Here is a 10,271-nt window from a genome sequence, read left to right as displayed (position 1 = left end):
AGACTGACACTGGGACGTGAAGGCCCCATTAACATTGATCAAATGTCTATTTGGGAAGTATCCCCTCCATGTCACTAGGAGATGGAGATGTCTGTAGTGATGGCTTAACGTCTGCTTTGCTTCTCAATACAACTCTACAGTATGTGAGGTACTGGAACCATGAACACTGGAAACCCCCTTTAAGAAAGGGTAAACGGGGATGATGACTATCCTTCCCTGTGTGTGACTGTAGCCTGGTCATGTTTCTAGGCTGTAGGATGAAACCTACAGGAGAACTTGGAAACTTGTAGATTTTGCTCCCGGCTGGACTTGAACTCAGCAATGAAAGGAGAACTGTGACTAGAGATGAGCGAACCCGTGGAAGTTTGGATTCGGGACCCGAACTTGACCCCGAACCCGGACCTTATTGAAGTCAACCGGGACCCGAAGCTCACTTTATAATTTTCCGATATAACATGGTTATAGCGGAAAATAATAGCATTGTTAAGACAGAATGCGAAAGAATATGTCAATTTAAGGGTTAAAAAACACAACTCACCTCAGGCACATGATCGCGCTGCCGCAGTGTTTTCTATCTTCTTTCAGCAGGACCTGCAAAAGGACCTGTGATGACATCACCACGACCAAGTCACATCACGTAAGCGCGGTGACGTCATCGCAGGTCCTTCTATCTTCATTCAGCAGGACCTGTCAAAGAGCCTGCGATGACGTCACCGCGCTCAGTGACATCATAGCAGGTCCTTTGGCAGGTCCTTCAGAAGGAAGATAGAAGACATTGCGCAGCGCAATCATTTTCTACTGGAAAATAATAAAATGACCTGAACCCAGACTTTAGTGAAAAAGTCCCGGTTCAGGTCCAGGTTCCCGAACTCGCAAAGTTTGGTACGAACCTGAACTTTGCAGTTTGGGTTCCCTCATCCCTAATCAGTCCACCCGTCTCCTGGTGGCCGCTGTGAAGACTTCATGCTCAGCTTCTTCCTGTTCTATGAACTTTGTGCTACATTGTATCTTTCCATCATTGACCTGGCAACATTGTTATTAGTGAGATACAAAGATCACACGGAGCAGATGCGGCCAATAAATGAAGAGGATGAAACCTCATCACAGGAAGGTCAGAGGAAGTGTCAGACCTGGTGAAGGATGAGGAACACCGGCTGTACATCAAGTTCCTAAAGTCCAGAACCGTGCTCAGTCCCTCATCCTTGCACCCAAAGTCCAGAGTGTTCTGATTTTAATCAAAAATCCAAAGTTCAGAATTGGTGGGACTGAGCATTGGTCCTCAGTAGGGCCCTGACAACAACCATCGTCCTCCTCTCCTAGACTGCACAGTATTGTCCTTTTTATAGCTGAAGTTTGTGCTTCACAGCTGCTTTTTTTGTACTGTCAAAGGACACAAGACATTACAGCCACTGCCCATGGGTCACCTACCTGCATTTAGATATGTGACTGTAGAGCACTGAAGAGGACCACGAAGACACCATGGTGATGTGACTGGCACTGGGGGCACCAGGTGATTCTTGGAACCCCGAGGTAGTCTCTAAGGGCCACATGTCTGGCATGGGGTAGACTGTAACTAACACTAGCAGCAAATGTGACTATATCAGTGAAGATCTTTCTTGCTGGCTTTGGAGCAATTAATGGGCACAATTGTGGGGGCACCAAGTGACCACGCACAGGTCCCTCTGTAGCTCTGCCTGGCACATGTCCCACTGGGATTGTTGTATGATGCGAAGCAGAAACCAGCATTTAGGCGAAGTGATTTGTGTTTTGGGTCTAAAAATACATTGCAGGAGATTTGTCATCCGGAGGTTTGCGCATCCATCATCCTGTACACAACAATCCCCAGAACTTTGCGCCTCGCCTCCTACGTGACTCTCAGCGACACCTCGCTATATAATAATGAACTACTTTAAATACATTTTTAATTTGAGAACTATTTTGACAAGTGTCATCCGCCGATTTTTCTTGGCAGGAAAGAGGGGAAAATGTCACAACCGAATCTCGTAAAATTATAATGAAAAAATAAACCCAAACGTCACCATGGCAAGAAACAACGTGTCCCATAATATAGTGAGGTGTAAGAGGAGGCGCTAAAATACAGACACTTCGAAGTCTGGGACGTCGGCCATAAATTAATAAAGTGTTATATTATTACCGGAATCATAAAGTCATATTACATCCGTGATTCACCCAAGAGCAGCAGACAGATATTAAAACCCTCATCATGTACTTACCCACACGGAGCAGTATTATAGTGGTTATATTCTTGTACATAGGAGGCAGTATTATAGTAGTTATATTCTTGTACATAGGAGGCAGTATTATAGTAGTTATATTCTTGTACATAGGAGCGGTATTATAGTAGTTATATTCTTGTACATAGGAGCAGTATTATAGTGGTTATATTCTTGTACATAGGAGCGGTATTATAGTGGTTATATTCTTGTACATAGGAGCAGTATTATAGTGGTTATATTCTTGTACATAGGAGCAGTATTATAGCAGTTATATTCTTGTACATAGGAGCAGTATTATAGTAGTTATATTCTTGTACATAGGAGCAGTATTATAGTAGTTATATCCTTGTACATAGGAGGCAGTATTATAGTAGTTATATTCCTGCACATAGGAGCAGTATTATAGTAGTTATATTCTTGTACATAGGAGCAGTATTATAGTAGTTATATTCTTGTACATAGGAGCAGTATTATAGTAGTTATATTATTGTACACAGGAGCAGTATTATAGTAGTTATATTCTTGTACATAGGAGCAGTATTATAGTAGTTATATTCTTGTACATAGGAGCAGTATTATAGTAGTTATATTCTTGACATTGGAGCAGTATTATAGTAGTTATATTCTTGTACATAGGGGCAGTATTATAGCATTTATATTCTTGTACATAGGAGGCAGTATTATAGTAGTTATATTCTTGTACATAGGAGCAGTATTATAGTAGTTATATTCTTGTACATAGGAGGCAGTATTATAGTAGTTATATTCTTGTACATAGGAGGCAGTATTATAGTAGTTATATTCCTGTACATAGGAGCAGTATTATAGTAGTTATATTCTTGTACATAGGGGCAGTATTATAGCAGTTATATTCTTGTACATAGGAGGCAGTATTATAGTAGTTATATTCTTGTACATAGGAGCAGTATTATAGTAGTTATATTCTTGTACATAGGAGGCAGTATTATAGTAGTTATATTCTTGTACATAGGAGGCAGTATTATAGTAGTTATATTCCTGTACATAGGAGCAGTATTATAGTAGTTATATTCTTGTACATAGGAGCAGTATTATAGTAGTTATATTCTTGTACATAGGAGCAGTACTATAGTAGTTATATTCCTGTACATAGGAGCAGTATTATAGTAGTTATATTCTTGTACATAGGAGCAGTATTATAGTAGTTATATTCTTGTACATAGGAGCAGTATTATAGTAGTTATATTCTTGTACATAGAGGCAGTATTATAGTAGTTATATTCTTGTACATAGGAGGCAGTATTATAGTAGTTATATTCTTGTACATAGGAGCAGTATTATAGTAGTTATATTCTTGTACATAGGAGCAGTATTATAGTAGTTATATTCTTGTACATAGGAGCAGTATTATAGTAGTTATATTCTTGTACATAAGAGCAGTATTATAGTAGTTATATTCTTGTACATAGGAGGCAGTATTATAGTAGTTATATTCTTGTACATAGGAGGCAGTATTATAGTAGTTATATTCTTGTACATAGGAGCAGTATTATAGTAGTTATATTCCTGTACATAGGAGCAGTATTATAGTAGTTATATTCTTGTACATAGGAGCAGTATTATAGTAGGTATATTCTTGTACATAGGAGCAGTATTATAGTAGTTATATTCTTGTACATAGGAGGCAGTATTATAGTAGTTATATTCTTGTACAATTGTTCGTCCTGATATAGTTAGTTGAAAATGTACCCACTGGTCTCCGCTTTCTGCTCCTTTTTCAGTCTCTTATGGTCACACTTGCTCTTCGGTTAATAAGCTTATTTATCCCTTCAGGGTTCATGAACCTCTATTGCCTTCTATGGATATAACCGCAGTGTTTATAACGTGACACCTCTTATGGTGATAATAATAATTAGTGCTGGTCACTCGTTTACAGCGACTAATTATCTCTTAGTTATTTTGTCTATATCTCTTAGCTTTGCCTATTGCATCTCCTTAAAGGGCCAGTCCAATCTTCTGCAAATAAATATTAATAATTGTATAATTAAAATTTTTGCAAATTTCTGATATCTTTTGCGTTTTAACTCCTCGACATCTTTAAGATCTCTGTATGCCGTCAGAGAAAATGCTAAAAATTCGGAGACTGAAAACCTTCAGTAGATTAAGGGTTATCCGAGTTATGGAAAAAAGAAAAACCTTATAAAACTCATCAGGACATACATATACATTAGTTAAGCTTGATTTCTTAAGAGAAAACCCCATACTTATACCTTTGCTTGGTTCTGCTATTCATGCTGCAGCAAGGCTGTGGGGGCGTGTACCAACAATGCCTGAGCCCGCCTGCATGGATATTTGTAGGTGTGAATAATCTGCCCTTCCCCGCCCCCTGCACTGCACACAAAAGCAGTCACATGATCATCTCCGAGCTCACACAGGCAGAAGATCTTCCTGTCACATTGCAGATCGATCTATAACTCTAGATATACCTCATATATATATATATATATATATATATATATATATATATATATATACACAGTACAGACCAAAAGTTTGGATACACCTTCTCATTCAAAGAGTTTTCTTTATTTTCATGACTATGACAATTGTAGATTCACACTGAAGGCATCAAAACTATGAATTATCACATGTGGAATTATATACATAACAAAAAAGTGTGAAACAACTGAAAATATGTCATATTCTAGGTTCTTCAAAGTAGCCGCCTTTTGCTTTGATTACTGCTTTGCACACTCTTGGCATTCTCTTGATGAGCTTCAAGAGGTAGTCACCTGAAATGGTCTTCCCACAGTCTTGAAGGAGTTCCCAGAGATGCTTAGCACTTGTTGGCCCTTTTGCCTTCACTCTGCGGTCCAGCTCACCCCAAACCATCTCGATTGGGTTCAGGTCCGGTGACTGTGGAGGCCAGGTCATCTGGCGCAGCACCCATCACTCTCCTCCATGGTCAAATAGCCCTTACACAGCCTGGAGGTGTGTTTGGGGTCATTGTCCTGTTGAAAAATAAATGATGGTCCAACTAAACGCAAACCGGATGGAATAGCATGCCGCTGCAAGATGCTGTGGTAGCCATGCTGGTTCAGTATGCCTTCAATTCTGAATAAATCCCCAACAGTGTCACCAGCAAAGCCCCCCCACACCATCACACCTCCTCCTCCATGCTTCACGGTGGGAACCAGGCATGTAGAGTCCATCCGTTCACCTTTTCTGCATCGCACAAAGACACGGTGGTTGGAACCAAAGATCTCAAATTTGGACCCATCAGACCAAAGCACAGATTTCCACTGGTCTAATGTCCATTCCTTGTGTTCTTTAGCCCAAACAAGTCTCTTCTGCTTGTTGCCTGTCCTTAGCAGTGGTTTCCTAGCAGATCTTCTACCATGAAGGCCTGATTCACACAGTCTCCTCTTAACAGTTGTTCTAGAGATGTGTCTGCTGCTAGAACTCTGGGTGGCATTGACCTGGTCTCTATACTGCGCTGCTGTTAACCTGCGATTTCTGAGGCTGGTGACTCGGATGAACTTATCCTCCGCAGCAGAGGTGACTCTTGGTCTTCCTTTCCTGGGGCGGTCCGCATGTGAGCCAGTTTCTTTGTAGCGCTTGATGGTTTTTGTGACTGCACTTGGGGACACTTTCAAAGTTTTCCCAATTTTTCAGACTGACTGACCTTCATTTCTTAAAGTAATGATGGCCACAACGCAACTGATGGTCCCAACCCCATTTATAAGGCAAGACATCCCACTTATTACACCTGACAGGGCACACCTGTGAAGTGAAGACCATTTCAGGTGACTACCTCTTGGAGCTCATCAAGAGAATGCCAAGAGTGTGCAAAGCAGTAATCAAAGCAAAAGGTGGCTACTGTGAAGAACCTAGAATATGACATATTTTCAGTTGTTTCACACTTTTTTGTTATGTATATAATTCCACATGTGATAATTCATAGTTTTATAGCTTATGTATATCTTAGGTATAGCTTACATATAACTTAGGTATAGCTTAGATACAGCTTAGGTACAGCTTAGGTATAGCTTAGATACAGCTTAGGTATAGCTTTGATATCGTTTAGGTATAGATTACTTATAGCTTAGATATAGCTTAATTATAGCTTAGATATAGCTTAGGTATCGCTTAAAGAGGACCTTTCACTAGTTTAAAAACTAAAAACTAACTATATCAGTGGGCAGAGCGGCGCCCAGGGGTCCCCCTGCACTTACTAGTATGTCTGGGCGCTGCTCCGTTCGCCCGGTATAGGCTCCGGTTGTCCCTTGCTGCAGCGCTGGCCAATCGTAGCGCACAGCTCATAGCCTGGGACTCCCAGGCTATGAGCTGTGCGCTACGATTGGCCAGCGCTGCAGCAAGGGACAACCCTAATACAAAAACTCCACCCAGTACAACAGAGGGAGCTGCAGACACCGGAGCCTATACCGGACGAACGGAGCGGCGCCAAGACATACTAGTAAGTGCAGGGGGACCCCTGGGCGCCGCTCTGTCCACTGATATAGTTAGGTTTTAGTTTTTAAACTAGTGAAAGGTCCTCTTTAAATATAGCTCTGTATGTAATATATAAGTATATCTAAGCTGTACTTTGCTTTGTTCCAGGGCGTGGCGTTTGGTCCTGACGGCTAGTGGAATAGGGCAATGCTAATTTGATGAGGCTGCTGGCGGCCACACAGAGCGCTGACGTTTCGTGTACAGAGCCAGGCCACTCACTAAGGCAGGGATAAGCCTGTACACGAAACGTCAGCGCAGGGAGCTTGCTGGATGACGTCGCGGATCCCGTGACCCACATCAGCACAGAAGAAACAAGACATTATATATAAAGAGAGGGATTAACAAAGGTAATAATAGTAGATTTGTTATAATGCTGATTGGCCTATATTTATATGACTCGGACAACCCTTCACTTTCTATTGCTGGGGGTTTGCTATATTTATATCAGTACTTTGATACAAAGTAATAGGAGAGATTAGTGTTGATCTCAGAGAGGATGGTTTATAGGGATTCTGTCACCAGGTTTCACCCCTGTCAGCTAAACATATGCTGATGTTCAGGGCCTCAGCAGGATTCCTAATGTGGGCTTCTAAATGTGATCCGTAGCCTTATTTTGCTAAAAAACAGGTTTTACTAACCTGTCACTCAAAGAAATAAGGTGCCCAAGGGGATGTCAAGGGATGCAAGGTGCCGGTCGCACCCGCCGCCGTTCGTGCCCAGCGCCGCCTTTCCAGACTTCTGCACCACCTCCTAATCATCTGTGCCGCCTCTCGCTCTCCTTCCCTCCCCCCTCCTCCTGCTGCTATAAGATCTCGCGCGTGAAAACTAAAACGCTAGTGTGAAAGTAGCCTTACAATCCACGCTGAACTCTTCTTGCTCTCAAAGCAGAGGGCTTGTTACAATGTAAAAGTTAGCTAAACATGACGAGGTGTCTTATTATTGGGTTGGGGGCCGAAGGGGGGCCAGTGAATAAAGCTGCTCCATTTTTCCTGTGGTGAAAGTGTCCCGTCTGCAGGGCCCCCAGATTTTGTATTGGGTGATAAGGTCACTTACACAATATAATGTAACCCCAATAATCACAGGTGTGGGGCAGTCAGGTGGGTCCATACGCCCTTACTTTCCTATAGAATTATAGTGCAGCAGCAGGACTGGGAGCCGTCACTTCCCGGCATCAGGACCAGACTGCCATCATGTAAACAGCGAGAGCGAGACTTGGACACGATCGCCTCCTCCCACTCGGCTCTGCTACATCCATGTAGCTACAAAACTAGAGATCGGAGACCAATGGAACAAAGTCTCACCTCCAGACAGACGACTATTGGGGGACAGATGTAACCCCCAGAGTGACCTTTGGGTGAGAGAGCTCTGTGCACATTCACCCCATCCATGTTGGCGGACATGTTTCATTTCTTCATTTTACAAGATCTCTTGATTGCTGTAGGTGAATAGGAACATTACTGACCCACCCTGAGCCCGTTTTGCTTACAGAGCTGAGGGTTTGTTGCTATGTATCAGTGCAAGTCAGAGCTACAGATCAGCCTGGTTTGTCCTGCTGCCGTGTATTGGATTCTCTGCGCTGATACATTGTAACTTTTTTGTTGCTGCATTGAATAAGCCACACTCCATTCACATCATGTGGAGACTGTAGAGGCGAGTGATGAGGAAGATGATGAGGGTTATAATCAGGATGAATATGGTGAAGATGCTGTTGATGATGATGCTGTTGTTAATGATGCAGATAATGGTAACAATGTGATGATTAGGCTGATGATGAGCGAATCAATTTGTAACGAATCGGGTCCATTACGAGTTTCACAAAAATGTATCCCAAAGCTTATATCGGTTCACTTTGTATGAATCCAGTAAAACAGAGCATAGCAGCATTTTCCTGCACATGTAGGTGGGCAAAACCGAAGCTGACATGACCCTGGAAGGATGGGGGGGGGGGGGGGCTTCTTGTGATTGGCTTATAATCTGACCGGGAGATGCGAGCGCAGCGTCGTTCCGTGTGGATGAAGGTGGATGTAGTGTCTGACATCTAGTCTAGTGTAACAGCGACAGTACAGGGACAGAATAGAAAGAAAGAATTGTGTCAGGGAAAGCTGTTTGAGGGAGTGAGGGGCTGGGGTACAGTGCTTAATAATACAGCTGCTGCAGAACCTCATTCTAGCAGTTCTGTGTTACAAAGCCAGCCACCTGAACATTTCTTTTTCATTTGAACAGAGAGAAAGCAGTTTTTTCCCTTGAAACCTCAGGTTTCTACACAGGCGTATTGCCAGCACCTCAATAGCATTCTGCTGCTGAGCAACTGCATTCTTTAAAAAAATAAAATAAATGTTTTATTGTAAAAGCACATTTAAAAAAAAACGCATTGCTTCACAGCAAAAGCATTTTATGGCAATAACATCATTTTTGTACCAGTGAAGTTAAACACAAATTATACCATAGACAGAAATATTAGCAGCCCTTCCTACATCGTTATATTGGTGGTGGGGGAGGGAATAATTACAATAGAGGTTTGCGACTTGTTGAACCCGACTGATTAGATACGGACGATCTATCCAGAGCATAGGTAATCACCCAAAAAACCTTTAAATTACAGAAAACACCCTTGCAATTTTTGTATAACTGTTTCATAACTTTTGTGACGTTACCAAACTTGTGACTATTCATTTAGGAAGATTGTGAGTTTTCATGGGACCTCATAATAAAGTATCTGCAGTAAGGAAGGTTTAAAAATGAAAGACCCAGGCGTTCTCATCCCAGAGGCAGAATGTGGGGAGCAGCAATAGCCGACTGGCCAGAAATAGGAGCAGCAGGAGTAATAGTAGTAGTAACAACAGCAGCTGTAGTAGTAGTAATAGTAGCAGCAGCAGTAGTAGTAGTAGCAACAGCAGCTGTAGTAGTAGTAGTAATAGTAGCAGCAGCAGTAGTAGTAGTAGCAACAGCAGCAGTAGTAATAGTAGCAGCAGTAGTAGTAGTAGCAACAGCAGCAGTAATAGTAGCAGCAGTAGTAGTAGTAGACTGCCGCTGTCTGCCTGACTACCATCATGTTTTATACTGTATGGCTGCTGCTAATCTCCTACTGCAACCACTATTAATGCTACTACTACCACTACTACTACTACACCACTACTACTACCAGCACTACTACTACAATTGCCACTTCTACCACTAATACTACTACCACCACCACTACTACCAGCACTACTACTACTGCCACTGCTACCACTACTACCACTACTACTACCACCACTACTACTACCAGCACTACTACTACTACTGCCACCACTACTACTACCACTACCAGCACTACTACTACTGCCACTGCTACCACTACCACCACCACTACTACCAGCACTACTACTACTACCACCACTACTACTACCAACACTACTGCCACTGCTACCACTACTAGCACCACCACTACCAGCACTACTGCTACAACCACCACTATTACTACCACCACTATTACTACCACTACTCTTACTACTACCACTACTACTGCCACTGCTACCATTGCTACTACTACTGCCTTGTATG

This window comes from Bufo gargarizans, chromosome 10, assembly GCF_014858855.1.
Source record: "Bufo gargarizans isolate SCDJY-AF-19 chromosome 10, ASM1485885v1, whole genome shotgun sequence".
Classification (NCBI taxonomy): domain Eukaryota; kingdom Metazoa; phylum Chordata; class Amphibia; order Anura; family Bufonidae; genus Bufo; species Bufo gargarizans.
This window is presented reverse-complemented; position numbering follows the sequence as displayed.